Source organism: Falco naumanni, chromosome 2, assembly GCF_017639655.2.
Source record: "Falco naumanni isolate bFalNau1 chromosome 2, bFalNau1.pat, whole genome shotgun sequence".
Classification (NCBI taxonomy): domain Eukaryota; kingdom Metazoa; phylum Chordata; class Aves; order Falconiformes; family Falconidae; genus Falco; species Falco naumanni.
In genome coordinates, this window is record NC_054055.1 from 69,396,103 (window position 1) to 69,413,912 (window position 17,810).

The following is a 17,810-nucleotide window of genomic DNA, read 5'->3' on the forward strand; positions in this document are numbered from 1 at the left end:
CATTCCTCTTTCATGTCCCTGCAGCGCCAGTTGCTTCACACAGCAGTGAAAATCTAAGTGGTTTTTGGGGCTAGAATCCCATTCTTTTAACAAAACAGTCAGTTTTCTAGGAGTATTCACAGTGCACAAACTAAAACATGTACCTAAACCTGTGCATGACTGGGTCCTTCACATGGACAGTAGATGTACTGTTAATTAAATGCTACTTGTAATAAAATATATTAAAGTGATTGAAGCTGCTGTAGCTGCAGTGGGCCTAGAAAGTACAATAATCCTTCACTGTAATGTAGAATCCTCATGTCAGAAACATGTACAGTACTTAGAAAGTGTATAATTAATGCACATTAACATATATACTCAGAGAGAGAATATATGAAGAGGGTGCTCTGGGACGTGGTTAAATTTTTGTGACTTCAAATTAGGGAAATTTGGAAAATCTCCAGTTCAGCAATTTAAAATGATTAAATGGTATCATAACATTGCTGTAAAACTGAGCAAATGTGAAGAAATGTGGAAATGTGGTTTTATTTCATTAATGAGATATTCCAGCCCTAAATATTGTTTTCCACAAATACAACAAATATTGATTTTCTTATCTAATTAAGAATGGATGGTCATCCACAAATAATTAAACTAAATATTTAGTCTTGTATAGTGAAATGAAAAATTAGATGCTTATTTCAGAGATGGGTTGCACGCGAAGGTCATTAGATAGTCCAATGTCAGTATCGGATTAAAACTGAGATCTACCACTGAAGAGCAAGGAGGAATTATTTTGGAGAAGGAAGGACATTTTCATAGAATCATCAAATCATAGAATCATTTAGGTTTGAAAAGACCTTTGAGATCATCAAGTCCAACCACTAACCCAGGACTTCCAAGTCCACCACTAAACCATGTCCCTGAGCACCACACCTACACGTTTTTTAAACACCCCCAGGGATGGCCAGTCCACCACCTCCCTGGGCAGCCTGTTCCAATGCTTGACAACCCTTTCAGTGAAGAAATTTTTCCTAATATCCGACCTAAACCTCCCCTGGTGCAACTGGAAGCCATTTCCTCTTGTTGTGTTGCCTTTTCCTTGGGAGAAGAGACTGACTCCCACCTGCCCACAGCCTCTTTTCAGGTAGTTGTAGGGAGTGATAAACACCTCCCCCCCCAAACACCTCCCCCCCCCCCACACACAAGTCTCCTTCTCTCCAGGCTAAACAACCTCAGTTCTCTCAGCCCCTCCTGATAGGACTTGCTCCCTAGACCCTTCACCAGCTCCGTTGCCCTTCTCTGGACATGGTTCAGCACCTCAATGTCCGTCTTGCAGTGAGGGACCCAAACCTGAACACCGTGTTTGAGACATGGCCTCACCAGTGCCCAGTACAGGCGAATGATCATTCCCCTTGTCCTGCTGGCCACACTGTTTCAGATACAAGAATATTTTGGGTGGCTCAGATGGAGATCTGTTGCTATCTGACATAGTTACTGTTTGAAATTTGGAGGTGGAGGTGAAAATTGGAGGTGAAAACAAAAGTTCTTTCTTCCTGTAGAGAGAGTTCACCCTCCTCTTGACTAGTGAGACCTGCAGGGCACTGTCAGTCAGCACAGTGAATTCACCCCCAAGAGACCCTGGCTGGGCTTGCCCTGAGCTCTGGTGGGTTGCTGGGCTCCCTCTGAGCAGTTAGGAATGGTGTCATTTTGTATGTGCCACATCTGACAAATACATATCACAGGTACCCAGTTTGGACAGACAGCACAGACAGGACAGACAGACAGCAGTTCAGGCAGACAGCACAAATGCTGCAAAACTCTGGAGTAGCTTCTAAGCAGAAAAATAGAGCTGGTTGAAACACAAAAATGAGAGATGGCAAAAGCCCCACACCTCATTTCCTTGTTACTTTAGGTGATCTCTTTTTTACATTTCAAAATTAGATAAAAATACAGGCTATATAACTTATCAGAAAAGAAAAAAAGTGTCAATTTTATTGATTTTTTTAAATTTTCTGGTTTATGTGAAGCCTGAAAAGTGGAAATTCAGCCTTTTTAGGAAGAAGATATGGTCAGAGTCCACCTAGGTTGCCCAGTCCAGCTTGCCAATTGTTTGTTGGTCGTGCTCTGTCCAAGTGTCTAAATCCATGCCAACTGAGTCCTTTAAGTAATCCAAGTAGACGATTAAAGAGCTCAGTGTGATTGAGCACTCTTCATTGGCTGTCACAGCAATAAAAGGGCCATAACTGTTGGTTTAATGATATATCTAAGAGGATGAAGTATCCACTGCTGCTACTCAAAAGATACGTTTGCTTTTCCTGACCATAAATTAATAATCTCATAGTACGGGTAACTTAATAGAAATCTAGAAAATCACTTTCTCAGGAAAAAAAAATGAAACAATTTGTGGAATTGGATAAAAACTCCTGTGACTGTTTAGGAAAATTACAGGCCCCACAAACATTCCAGTCAAATGAAGACTCAAATATCAAATTTGCCTAAGTTCAGAAAGCTGCAAATATTTCAAACGCTGTAGATTTCTCATCAGTTAGATGAGATTCCTCATCGACTACATCTTCAAGAGAATTATGTGAAACATAAACAGCTGACAGAACTAACAATTGAACGGCAGTCTTCATATTATGCTGTCTTTGACCTAAAAGGAAGAGTATTTGTGAGCTTCTTTTAATGACCTTTTTTATTTTCCAGGCCAATCAGCTCATGCATGATGAAGTGTGCACTATGCTCATGTGTCAGTATTAAGACTTTTAAGGAAGTTTTGAGTATCACAAAGCATTTATCAAATATGTGCAGCAAAACTGACATCATGAAACTCAGGTTATTTTACTGTAATACAGTTACTCGATCTGAAAAAACATAACACCAAAACTGTACATAATTCCCTATGCCTTTACAAGTACAGGAACCATTCAACACTCCAGTTGTGTAACATGGCTGGAAAACTTGTGTTCTCATTACTAGGACTGGTTTTCTCCATATTCAAAGTCTAATTTTCAGGAATTAAAATAAGCACACACTCTGGTTGAGTCATTATCTCTAAAACTTGGGAATTCAGTAAGTTCTTCACTTACAGACACATTTTATCAGAGATTTATTAGTACAAACATATATAAACTCTATTCTTATAACTAATGTATAAGCTCTAGCATAAATTTATAAGCTGTAGTATTAAACACATTTTGCATTTTGCTTCTTTCCATAATAATACCGATTCTTCTTTTTTTGGTGCAGGGAGGAGGGTGGGGGGGAGGAGAGTAGGGGTTGGGGCAACATATTTTCCAATATAAGCCAAGATTTTTAACATCCATGTCAATTTTAATGTAGTTTTATCTAACTGTTCTTAGAGGTCCACACATACTGTGAAGCATTTCCTTCAAAAAACAAAAATCCAGACCTCCTTCAGTCACAAGGGAAGTGACCTGCAGAGCATCCAAGCACCTACATGAGCAGCATGGCACTGCACTGCAGAACGCCTTGTCCAAGCCACTGGTGGGAAAAGGCAGTTTTTCTTCAGCCTATTTCTCCTACTTCTGTTTTTTCAATCACTCCCACCTCCTGCCAAAAAAGATCAAGATATACTTAGGTTTTGTTCTCTAAAAAAAAACCACCACCAAAACATCAAACCCAACACATATGCCCTATTTTTCATCTGTTTGTGAATATTTCATTGGTCAGTATTCTGGGTACATTTAATATTATAGCATTAGCATTGCTGCATGTAGCGAGCAGTGCAAGCTAACAAAAATTAAAAGTACGTGGGGGAGAAACAGGTCTTTGAAATCTTAGTTGAAGTCCAAGATAGCATTTATCTGATGATTTCAGTAGAGCAGGGATTTCATTGCAACTGATGACAAAACCTTCTGACTGATTTCATTGGCATATAGACTTTTGAGGCCATGTAAAATATTTTCCTCATTTGTAGTAAACCTTTAGATATGTATGCATATATACATTTATATATATTGTCAAATAACTTGGAGAAGGAAAGAATATAAACAAAATCACCTAGACGACCATTAAATGATATTAACAAATAAAAGTCATTGATATGTATCCCTTGTGTAGAATCAAAGTTGTAGTGGAGAAAAAGGAGAAGATGCTGCCAGGAATATGTAAGTTATTCTCTGTAGAGAACATAGAGTAAATGTACAAAGATAAGGCAAAGCCCCCTCCCTACAAAACCCACAAACAAAAACCACAAAAAAACAAACCCCCATAAACAGCAGAATGATAAAAGTTAGAGAAGCTTAATCATCCAGCAGATGTAACATTTATTAGCTAAGCTCATATGCAAAATAGTTTTCACAGTTAAACAAAGCAAGGTGATATTAACATCCACTGTACTGTTTCTGCCATGCATATACACAGGAAAACATAATGCATATATTCAATCTGATGAAAATGTTTAGATTTAAACTAGCTAATAGTAACTGCAGGTTTAATACCAAGGAATGTGATTCAGATATGAGGTTCTGCAACATAGCCCAGCCTGCATTTACTCAGGACTGCCAGAATTTCCTTCAGATATAAAAGTTGCTCAGGTTTCAGTCCACGATTTAGTAAGGAGCTGATGAAGCCTTCACTTTCAAACACAGAGATTCTCTTCCCTTTTGTCATTAGTGATTTTCTGTGCCATTAATATATAAACCTGCAGTGGTTTTGTGTTATGAAATAGTTTCTACGTTCCTGTACTTGTCTGCTGTAGTCCAGCATTTGTAATGCTCTAGGTAGCATTTACTGCAGTTGATTTTTTAATGACTTCTCACAGGATTTTTAAACTTTCTCTGTGTGTTGACAGGCTGATTTGTCTTCCTCAGCTGCTCCAAAGACTCTCAAAACTATGTAGATGACAAGGGTGGTTCCCTACAGATCTAACAGCTGGTGGTCCTCAAATGGATCAGTCCCAAAACCTTGGGAAAACCAGAGTGGAGCTGGAAAGACTTAAGTGTCTTCAATAATGCACTAGTAGGGCTTCTGAAAGCCTTGAGCTCCACAGGATTTTCTGCCAAGGATTTTCTGTGAGTTTAACACAGTCTGAAGTGTATGGTTTCCAGCAGTCACAACCTTCACAGACTATGTCAGCCAGGCTTCTGGGAGGCTTCTCATGTGGCTCTGCAACATGTGTGACTCGTGGGAGGCCTGTCCCCAGAAATGGTACAGAAGAGCTAAAACCCATCACCACCACCCCTATCCAGCTGGAGAAGGCTCTCTTTTGTTCACTAGCCAGCCTTGCTGAGTGTGAGACCTAGAATCTCTGCTTAAGCAAAACATTTCTCAGTTTTTCCATTTAGAAAAGGCAAAAGTATCTTTTTTTCTCTTCAGTTTCAGCATTTTGAAGTAAAATCACCGCTAGGACAGTGCTATAGGTTTTGATAACACATCGTTATTGTCTAAGAAAATAATGATTGTTGGAAACACCTGTTCCCATTCTGGTACCAGTGACACATTTCTATGCAAATACACAGTTCCTTCACAGTTACAAAAATGTAACAATAGGCTGTAATTTAGAGCCGCAACAACATCAAGAACACCCCAGTAATGTTCTTGGTCGCTAATTGATTGCTCACTACAGGGACTGTCCTTTAGGCAAGCTAGTGGTGCCATTAAAGTTAAGAGGTCTAGCAGAGATCCTGCTCAAACAAAAGAGTCCCGGTGGCTGACTGGTGCACAACAGTTACCAACACTAGCTTTTATATATGGAGACCACCTTCGAAATACAGGTCAAATCATGAATGAAACATGCTGAGGGATCTTTAACTATCAAGCCAAGCTGCAGTAGTTAGTTACATGGAATATAAAATTCATTTCAAAATTCATGAAATGTTTTAGAAGAAGCTGCCACGCAGAAGAAGGTGAAGGGTTGAGGTAAAACGGGAGTTTATTGAGACAAGCTGTTCTTGGAAAGTTTAATCTTCAAATACACCTGGCCTGAAGGTATCTGACTAACCAGCTCAGTGGGCTTCGGTTATACTCATTCCTTCCACATATATAAACTACAATTGGCTAAACAAAGGTAAGCCTGGGAGGGTCATTATTGCCTTGCTCCCAGTACTCCTTCAACAGCTCTTCTTTGTCTGATGGGCACTAATAGAGCAGGAAAATTTGATTTGAGGTCATCCTGCACTCTCTAGCTACAATAATTTACTAAGTAACTACCTTACTAGGCATAAAGATTTTGATAAAGATTTGCCCTATACATACACAATGATATTTCTTTTTAGTTTTTATTTATTCACAGTATACCAAATTTGGCTGTGAGTGATTTGCTGCTTCTATGCATCCTGGCAGAAGACAATTTTTATGTGTTGACTCTCACCATGCTTGAAATGCCAGGGGAGCAATGCACAATCTGATAATGTTCTCTTCAGGGAAGTTGGGGATTTTCCATTTTTTAAAAAAATTCAACTCATCTCAAGCCAGGCTGTCTTTTCAGAAGATATACTCCAGCCTTAATTGGGGTGCTGAGTCTGAGGGTAAATGGGTGAAATTTAAGGGCCAGCAATATATAAGCAGTTTCTCTAAATAATCTCACAATCTCTTCAATTCTATGCATTTCGAATGAAGAATCTTGCAGTGTGCAGCCTGCAACATGTTAAATATTCCTGGAACATGGGCAAAGCATTTACACCCAAGAAGTAACTCTACATCATTTGCACAGTGAATTCTTTCCCATTTTGCATAAAATACAGTACAACTGAGTGCAAGGGCAGATTGACAGGGGTAGCAGGCATATGGATGGTCTGCACAGCTTTGTTTCAAAGCCATTGTGCAGTGGCCATGAAGCCCTTTCAATCTGTGTGGCTGACATCTGTGCTCTGTGGGTCTTAACACCTCACTTTCTTCAGTCCAAGAATATAGCCCTGTGATGTCTCATGTTGTCATGTCACAGAGGGTGACTCATCAATCCCTCTTCTGGATGAGTCTTTGAACTGAGGAAAGACAAGACAGATCCTTAGTATCATGATCTGAGGAAAAGCTTCACCATCAGACTTATTAGCAATGCCTCTGCTTTGCCCAGAAGTTTGAAAGAACAAACATAAGGCTTAAAAGTACAGAAGTGTGAGAGAGCAATAGCATGCTGTAAGAAGATACAATGATAAGTGGTTTGAGAGCAGTTAATATCTTCATTTGACTTCTTACAAAGGTGTACATTACACAAGGAAAGATTACAAGCCTTTTTGTTCTTTAGTGTTTCCGTGTTGCCTGCAGGTATGATGAGCATTGTTTTGTTGGGAAACACTTGGGAGCTGCGTTGTGTCTGTCACAATGTGTCAAGTCAAACATACAAGCTGAAGAAATGCCCTGATTTTGCTCAATTAGTACTGTTTGCTTTGTGGCCTTCCCATTAGCAAGTATAAATTTGTACAGTGGTCACCATTTAAAAATCAATATTTACCAAGGGTTATCACATCATCAAGCCTAGGACACTAAGTAGTTCCTTAAACTTTGAGCAGAAAATAATACTGCGATCTGGTAAATATTTAACACACATATCATTTTATGGCAACCACCACTTTTGATACAGGTATTCATTACCTCTTCCTAGCTAAACCTTAGGTTAAATTACATTGCACTGAACGTAGGCTTCACTTCAGCCAGATTTCAGTTAAAGGAACTGAGGAGAAGAATATAGTGTAACTGACTTTATAATGAATATAATGAAAATAACTATAATGAATAATCACTTCCATTTTTTGCTGTTCTCTCATCGCAAAGCATTTGATTCAGTGTGGGTTCTCTGTGAAAATACTGGATTTATGGCTAAAATATGTCTAGGGGAAATTAACTCAAGGTTCTGTTTTCCTTTGGGTGTAATAAGAAATTTTCTGTTTGGCAAGGAAGGCTCCCCAGTAGCTAGCTAGACTGCCCAGATACTTCTAATCTAACTGCCCTTCCTTTGATGTGTAAGTAACAGATGTTTAAGAGATAAGAAATTAGATAGATTGTGATTACTGAGAACCAACTTAATTTCAATTCATTACTTGATGTTCTCATTCACTTGTTCTGAAAATGACAGTAGTTAGTAGGGTTGTTGGTTTTTTGTAATTGCTATTTTTTATGTTTTAACAATCAACTTAAACTTAACCTATGCACACCTCTAATTTTGAAACACATCATTTGCAAGCTAATATGTCACTTTTTCAGCATAAGTTGGAAGTTATGTGTGTGTACCACTTAGCCAGCTTGTTTTCTTATAGGCTATGGAAAGAGGTAAGGAGAAAGCGAGAAACAACAGCTTTGCTTCCCCCCTTTCCCAAAACAAAACCATTCCCTCCCAGTTTTCTAAAAAAGAGGTGTTTCAAAGGAACTAGAGGAAGGGCTTGGCAGGGGAGAGATTAGGTTTGGGTATTTCTAGTGGGAAGGAACAGGGATGAATAAGAAACTGTCTTGGATAGCTCATTAGCTTTCAAATATTGCATGTGTTTTGTTGATAAAGGTAATAATGTTCACAGAAGTACTGTAAGGCATTTGACTTCGTACCTCACAAAATTTTGATTAAGAAAGTATAAACGATAATAAACTCAACATGGTGTATGTTGAATAGCTTACAAAGTACAATTTTTTTCTTGTAATTGCTAACAGGGAATTCTCAAAGAAATTATGTTTTCCTAGTCAGGTCCTCAGGGATCAGTTTTTAATGCCATGCTATGAAATATTTGTATCGGTGCAGAGGAAAAGACTTAGAATAGGTGTTTAGAAGAACTTTCTGAAATACAGTACAATTAGCTATACAAAGAGGATTGCTAGGAAAGACGCAGTTTCTCAGCGAAGGTTTTTAAGAATTGATTAGGTAATATGTTGGAGGTGTGTAAGTTCCCTTGTATCTGATTCCTAGTAGGGATATGATCTGGATGACCCTTTGAGACCCCTCCAGAACTGCATCTGCGTGATTCAAAGATAAAGTGATCACTGATAAAATGTGAAAGTGGTCAGGAAACAGGAACAGTGATAAATAGAAAAGAGAGTAGACTGCTGACACAATGCCAGCTGAATCAGTCTCCAGATCACTCAGGTATAAGGAAGCAACACAGTGTGGTAGCAGAGCCATAGCAGGAGGAGACTGGGGAGAGAAGGGGAGAGGAGGGAGCATACATCTTACGAGCCCGTAGCTGTATGTTTACAGTACAACACAGAACCTCTGTCACCAGTTCTCATCTTCCCAGCCCAGACAAGAGCCATCAGAATGGCAGCAGTGCTTTATAATTCATCCTTGCCACAACCAACCCCAACGAATTATGCCTGTATAGTTCATAAGTCAGGCAACGTTTGCAGGAGAAGTGTTTTTTAAGTCTAACTGATATCACTGGAAGAAAAAGATGAGCTCTTAGGTACACAAGCCCTAAATCTCCTTTTTTCCCAACTGTATCAACCTGGCTTATAAAAAATACGACTGGTCCTTATGAAGTCTGCTTTGTTTATACCCTCTGGTCATCATAACTATAACAACCCTACTGTAGTCAGAAATTGAAGTAACAGGTGATCTGGTCAAGTCTAGGAGAAGCAACATGGAGGAGAAAGATAGTCCCTGCATTCTGGCACACAGGCTGTGACACACTCCAGCGTGACAATGACACACACACTGGCCTTCCAGCCAGTGTGGACAGATTCAGACTAGAAATTAGGTTTGCTTCCTATCACTGACATCAAGTAAGTCCTAAACAATGTATTAACACACTTAATAGATTCCCCATGAGAAAAGAGAAAATTAAAACAAGTCTAGATATTTTTATTAAATTATGTAGCTACAAAAGGAACTGAGATTTGGAGCTAAACCAAGGTGTTTAACAGGTGTTTGGTCTTTGTTAAATGGGAGGTAAAAAAACCAGGTGAACCTAGTTGTGCTCTTTGGTTTCATCATCTATGAATCTACAGCTCTGTAATTTAATTCCAAGAGCTTAATTTAAAAATAGTGAGTAAAACAGCTCTAAACTCACTCTCATTTCTAGTTCATTGTTTTAAATTTGAGGCTGCTATAGCTCTCAATTGTTGTTTGGTGTTCATCTTGTAAAAAGAAACAGGTTAATGCTCCACAAGATGAGAGTCAGGCCAAGCCAGCATAGACAAGCTTTTAAGCAATCTCCTCAAGCACCACAAACCTTTGTCCAAACCTCACAGTTTATCATGTGTTAAGCTTATCCAGATGGTAGATGATATTCAGGTATTAACAATTCACATTCATTTCCACTTCCATTCCTTCAGAAAACTGCCAGGAAGTCTCCCTCGTGGTCTTTTAAAAGTAAAGGAACCCACATATACATGAATGTCCACCACATATATTACAGCATCTGGTTCTGAACTAAAAATGAAGCTCTTAGTAATTTAGAATCTGAAGTACATAGCAGAACATGGCTTTAAAAGGTATGAAATTGTGCAAATAGCAAATACGTTCCCTAATTGCCTGTGACAGTTCCAGGCTTTTGAGGACAGGACTGGGAAAAAAGGGAGAGTCCAACTTGCAAGCAATTTAGCTGCCTGTCTGTGAAAGCTGAAGCAATGGGGCTTTCTGTGAACAAAAGTAGGTCTCTTCTCTCCGTACAGCGTTACAGGTGCTGCTACAGCGCCAGTCCGGAGTGCTGTCAGCTGCATGACCAGAACTACTGAATCAGATTTATGCACTTGGGAAACCTGGAGATTTTTAGTATACATACCAGGCAGCAGAAATAAGTGTGGAGTTACAGAGCAGATTAAAGCAGCATGAAGATGTAGTCATAGTCAGTTGCCCGGTGGTTATAGCAGAACGTGTAGCTAGAGAAATTACAGCCTTGCAGGAACCAGGAAAACTTTTTTTTTCTTTTCTTTTTTTTTTTCTCCTTGGGAAAACTGTGAGTTTACAATTTTAAAGGTTGCTTGCAGATCATTAGGGCTGCCTTTCAATTTCTCCAGAGGTACCTGGCTTACCATAAGTCCTAGCAGAAACCATCTCAGCTGTCTGCTTCCCTGGTGCATTGTTCCCCATAAACACCTTCCCCTTCCCTGTCCCCCTGTGAACACCTGCTGCCTGTGGGGGTAAGGCCTGGGACCACAGCCTCTCTCCCAGGAGAGAAAGACTAAGAAGTGAAGCAACAGATGTTCAGGACACACTACAGAGCTCTGCAGTTTTGATGGGGTGGAAATAGTAGGGTTTCAGAGCAGGAGCTAGCAGAGCTGCGTGGATCTGGGCAGGTTTCAGGAACACATCCTTTTGTAGATGCACATCACTGACAGCAAGGTAAAACCTGAAACCCAGCCTCCTCGTTTAACCCCTGGACATGTTACCAATGTCTTACCGAGCTATTTCCTTCTGATTTTTTTTTTCTTTCTGTTTTAATTGCCTATTTCCACCCATCAGTTTTCTCTTCTTTGTTACAGTGAGTATAAACCAGCTGGCACTTTCAGGTCCTCCAGATGTCCTACTCAGCTGCATGTCATCTAGAACCCCAAAAACCTCTTGACTCTTTCAAATTACCCGTTCCTCAGGTCTGTCTCCTCTTCTACAGCACAAGCAGGCCACCCTTGCTGGCATCAGTCTGAGCATCCAGCAGGAGGGACATCCAAAATGGACTGATAGGTAGCTGGAGGCACCTCACTTAGATGTCTAACTTGAGAAAGACAGAATAATTATCTGATTTAGGAGCATTGCCATCCTTTCTATTTAGACGGAGAGAGAAATAGATCCCTGTAGAGAGCAATTCAGGGCACCTAAGCTCAATTTCTTGCAGAACCTATTTCTCTTCACTGAAATGTGGAAACTGAGGGAAGACTTCAGTTCTAAATGTGTATATTAAGTCCCTGCAGCTAAACAGTATGAATATCCTGGCTGCCTTCTCCCACAGTTCATACATCCCATACAAGCTCAGGCACCCACGAACATTGGCGGATATAACAAGGGATTTTATTGCACAGCTGCTGCCTTCACTGGTGCCTTTTTCTCTCTGAGCTGAAAGCGTGCCATGGCATTCAGAGCTCATTACAGGGTGCAATGTGTTGTTACCCCATCCCAGCAACCCAGAGGTACAGATTTTTGTAACACTGTCTCTTTTTCAATACACGTTCATCCTCTGGGGAGAATTTTCATTGCATCTGCAGCCAGCAGTGTCTTGGAGGTTCTGCTCTCCCTATGAGGTGCAGACAGCACAGAAAGGGGAAGAGTGGTCAGCAGCCTAGATGGCACAGAAAGTTTTTCAGCTGTCTGTTGCTGGAAGCTCAGCAGCCCTCACAGGCTTAACCCAGAAGTGGCCTTCTGCTGTGTCTTGACGCAACTCGGAAGTTTGCCAAAGAGAATTAATTAAATTTCATGCTTTTCATCAGACTTATTAAATCCTACCAGCTCCCATACTGACATGGGCTAATTATTATTATTATTATTATTATTACTACTACTACTACTATTACTATTATTACTATTACTACTACTACCACTACTTCAAAATTAGTGTGTTGTTCTCTAACCAACATTAAATATGACTGGAGAGCATTTCTAAGTTAATACTTTAGCACCAGTCCAAACTATACAAAGCACTGAGAATCACAGAAAAGACATTTATTTTAAGTGTCAAAGTACTTTTTCTATGTTAAAATTTTTAGGGAAATGCTTCTTCACAGCTCTGTCTTAATTTTTTCTAGACTTAAGGAACGCCTTGATCTGAGATGTATTTGCATTTTGGAAAGGTGAGGTATGTTTTGAGCAGTGGGGGAAGAAAAAGGAACGATTACTACAAGATGATGTGTAGTAAAATATTTCTGAAGTGTTTAGAGGTAAACAAACTGTTGAAAATATGCAAATTTACCCAATTCTTGCCTTATATTTATATGTTTGAGGGTTGTTTTATTTTTTGCAGTTGTTATTTAAACTCTGTGCAATTAATTCAGTGCAGCAACGTGAACCTGTTAGGATCTGCTGCCGTGGATTCTTTAGCCTGATAATGGATCTCAGAGAGTATAACTGTAAATCATAGTGTGCAGTTGTTCAGCCCTTTTCAGTGCAACCTGTGATAACATCCTCATGGCGGATGATACAAGTTGCTGAGAGAGATCACACAGCTGGTCAAAGCACTATGCTGAGATGAAGTAAATGCTATTCAAATCCTTACTTCCCATCACAGGGAAATGTATTGGAGCAAGTATACTAAACTGTCCGGTATTTATAGACTTTAGCAATATGGAATGTTCATTAAAGACTACCTGCTTTAGGTTTTGTACCTTGTGCTACATTCAAGCTCAATGTGAACTGTCCTACTTTTGTTGGGTTGTGCAAAAATCAACTTGCATTTTGCCTTGGGAAAGAAGCTCAATTTGTATTTGCCTAGCCCTAAGACTTGTGCAGAGAAAGCAAGTTTGTCATGTATCTGTCATGACATTATCTAGATAATTCCTTTTGATAAGCAGTATCATTTTTCTGGAGCAGTATTGAAAAGGACTTTACCCTGGAGTGAATTGAGAGCAGCCGACATGGTTGGATAAATACTTAAGTTCTGCCTGGTATCAGGTATATGCCTTCTATATGAGAGATGGTCTATGTTCTTCGATTGTAAAAAATGTCTCAGGTTACACAAGAAATTATTCTCCGGACCTGATATTTTTAAGTTGGCTGTTCTCCAAATCTGGCCATTAACACATTCAGAAAAAAGAAGGTATTCCTGTTAAGGTACAGCATTGTACAGAGGGAGCTTGGGAACAAGCTCGTTTCTTTCACGACAGTTACATTGCTGCTCCTGAGCCGCACGGTTTGATTGATGTTTGGACCCCAGCATTGCAAACGAAAGAGCGTTGTTGGGCTGCAAAGACCAAACAGACACCCAATGCTCCAGCAGGAAAAAACTCATTGGTTGCAACCCACAGCTCCTTTCCTGATGAAATACTCTGCCATTGCCAAACAGCAAATCCTACAAAAGGAATATTTTTTCTGAATGTTTTGATCATCATAAAATCTTTTCTGTAATAATGCCCAGTAGCAACAATCATAGAATACATCTAGGACACAGGACATCTCCCCGGCATTTCTGTGTACCAGTATTTGTATTATCATTGCTGCTACTTGCTTGAGCACTGGTAGGAGATAAACTTCCAAAAGTGCCAGTATGGGCAAAGCAGTAGAAAGCGCTTGTTGTTAAACCTGTCCGCACACCTCAGGGTGTCCCAAGAAGATTAAGATGTGAGCCTTTCTATTTTCCTTTCTATTCTTGGACAATTACTCCCTGCCATAGCTGTGCTCTTCCCTGCACGCACACTCCCAACCCAATACCCCTGCAGAACGGGGTGGTACATGAGGGTGGAGGACTGCACAGCTGATAGACCCAGTGAGTGTGGAGGCTTGTGACACAATAAGGTGAGGGAGCAACAACAGCCCACACACTTCATCATCTCTGACCAATGCGCAAAGGCCACAGCTTTAAGAGCATTTGTCAAAGGAAAATGAGCAACTGGGGAAGCAGTCTTCCCAGCTCCTGGAGTTCTATTCTGCGTCTTGGATTTTCCTTAAACTGCAACCCCTGGAGGCAAACTACACAACCTGAAGATTTCACGTCATTAAAATAGCAGGCATACACACTCACACACACACATTCTCAGGTGTTAAGTTAGGGGAGCAAAGCTTGAGAATATGGCAAAAAAACCAACCCAACCCTGTGCACAAAGGAAAAGAAAACAGTATTTTTTAATTTTTTTAACACTGAGCCAGGCTCATAATTTCTCAGCATTTGGAGCTGGCAATAATTTATATTGCTAGGTACATGCCTTAACACAGGTGGGACTTGTCTGCTTGAGAATCTGAAGGCAATATCTTTTATGGTTACAAAGCAGCCAGCCAAGTTGCGCTTTTATTCCTGCTCCCATTTCCTTCCAGCTCTCCGATTCTTTTTTTTCCTTGTCCTTTTCTTTCCTCAGCGCTCCCCCCAGTCATCCACCCTCCATCTCACAAAGGGGGAGGCTTGTGAATTTGTTATACTTGGTGCTGGAGCACCGGCAAACTCTGGATCAGGCGAGCTCGTTTTCATCTTTTATAAACAGCATCTCCCTCTCCCTCTGTGCTGCAGCCTGTGGTGACACTGACCTCTGGTGATCACAGAAGTAACACTCACACTGAAGTGACACAGCTGCAGTTTTGAACTAGGGTGGTTTCTTTTACCAGAACAGTGGCTCCCCTTTAACGAGGCTCTATTTTCCAGTCTGTTTTGCACCATAAAGGATGGACACGGGTACAGGCTTGCTCCTGCTCTGATTTTACACGTGGGAATTATCACAGCCCTTCTGTTACTCTAATAAAGTTTTGTACAACATTTCTCAAAATACATATTGCGCATGATAGACAAGTTTATCATCTGTCATGCTATTTCTTGAAAACTGACTTAGATATTATGTTTCACGGGGTCCTTAATTACGAAAACGAATTTGGAATAAAGCTGTGGCCCGCGCAGAAGTGACACCGTGCAGCTTCTCACAACATTCTGCCATCCCCGGGATTTCTCCTCTCACTCGCCAAACACGGCACTAACTCCACTGAAGTGAACGGAAACCAGATATCTACCCAGGCTAGTCTTTGTCCATCTAGCCAAGAAAAGCAAATAAATCCAGGGCTAGGACTGCAAGTTTTCAATTGCTCATTTAAAAAGTGCTCCATTATGATATTGGAATGATCTCAGCACACTGATGTTACAGAATCAAATCTGTGCTGCAGCCCTTGGCAGAAGTGAACATTGAGTTAATGAAAAGAGTTTCGGCTTGACATTCGCTCTATTTTGTAACCTTAATTCTACTTTAATTTATTCTTTGGAAATTTTAGAGCTCAATCCCATGCAGATGGAGTGAGAGAAAACGTTGCGTTGCTTATTAATCGTTAGCAGATCTCCAAGATGTGGCAATAGGGTAATGACACAGGTATTGGAAAACACACTTTGAATGAACTTTAATTAAAAATGTAAGGACTGATGATACCCTCATTATATAAGCAATGCTTTTTGAACATCATCCGGTATTGCTGTAGCCCAGTAGGTATGAACAGTCCTTGATCTCCTTAGGATAGCTTAAAATGCAAGGAAAAGAGGGAAAGGATTAATTAAAAGCAGGCACTTTAAGTAAGTAAAAAATTGTTTTCCACAAAAAAACACATGGCAAGGTGTCAGGTTAGATGAAAGATACAGACAGCTAGATAATAATCCCCTTGACTGTGTGTTTAACTTTTCTTCTATTGATAGATTTGCCTGAGTAGTATTAAAACATTTCATGAATCTGTTTAAAACACTACTTTACTGTAGCAGAATAAAAATGAATGCTTAGTAGTCTGCCTTATGCTTTTAACAAACAGATTTCATTTACTCCTTTGAGCCAAGCAAAATTAGAAGGACCTAGGGGTCTCTGATCATTTGCCCAAAATTAATGATCAGTTATTGAATAATTAACTGTCATTGATATCTCATTTCTAAACAAATCAATGGACCCATTTAAATGTTTGTGTAATGATAGTAATATAATCCTTCCTCATATGAACTGCAAGTGAATAGACCAAAGAGAAAAAGCACATTCTCCACCCGAAGTAATTATGAGACCTACTTAAAAATCATTTGCCTCAGCAGAAATATAAAGTATTTTTCTGCATAATTTACCTCCAAAATGTGTGCATTTGGCTTCCACCTTAAAAAATAAAACCTGTGTGAGAGGAGGTAGTGCTCCAGCATCCTTGAAATGTGAGAGCAGGGGTGTAGGTGATGGTCCTAAGAGCATGGTGAGGCACCCACAGCCACGGTGTCCAAAGGACCTGCGGAGGAGGGCACCAGCCGCCCCCACAGCCAGGCACTCGCAAGGGGCATCACTCGTGCGAGCTGCTTTGCAAAAGATGGGTCTAGGGAGGGAACATAAAAGGCGGATCGCTGCAGTTCATTAACCTCTCCCTCCTGATTGTGCATTGCTTTCCTCCCCACCACCCAGCACTGCTCTTCAAGGCAGCCAAACACGGTCTGGCAATCTAGGATTTAAGTCAAGATGAATCTCTTTTTTTATAATACCATAACGTCTTTGTAGTGTGTGAACAACTTTGCTGCCACCAATGAGGATAACTTTACAGATGACTCTGTCCCTGTGTTTTTGAAAAGAATCTGGAGCGTCAAATGCAATACTTCACGTTGATTGTCTTAATAAACAGCAGTGGCACATAAGCACCTCAGCCTGGGTGCGGAGGGGAGTGCTGTTCATTTCAAGGCACAAGTACAGAAAACTATAAAACTATTCAGACCAGGAATTAATTGTAAAATGTAATGTAGTTCCCTCAGAACATTGTGGATTTACCCATTGCTAACCCTTCAACTGGTAGGACAATGAATGCTTGAAGCAGAATTATTTATTAGCATTAGGAAAAGATGGCATTTTAAGCATTTATTAAGAGGTCTGTGAACATAACAAATGGCACAATTGGAAACAGAAATGTTTGCCTTATTATTTCAGTGAATGTTTAAACAATAGCAACAACAACTCAAAGCAGTATAAATCCAAAATATGGGACTGAAAATCTTAGTGCTCAGCTATATTTAAAAAAAAATAATTATTATATGGGTAAACTAATCCCAACATCTAGTTATTTTTGCTGTCACTCATTCACTCCCACACTTTGGCAACAAGCACATTAGATTTGCCTTCATGTTTCTATTAACTACTACTTAAACAGTTCTACTCCTACTCTTCTGGAACAGCAGTATCTCAGTATTTCCCAAGAATGCTGAATTACATTCTCTGTCTTAGCTGTCCAGTTTTAATAGGTCACCAAATTTTGCCTCGGTTTGGTATTCGTAGGTTTTCTATGAGAACAGGCAGAGTCACTAAGGGATTAGAGAGGGCACAAATTT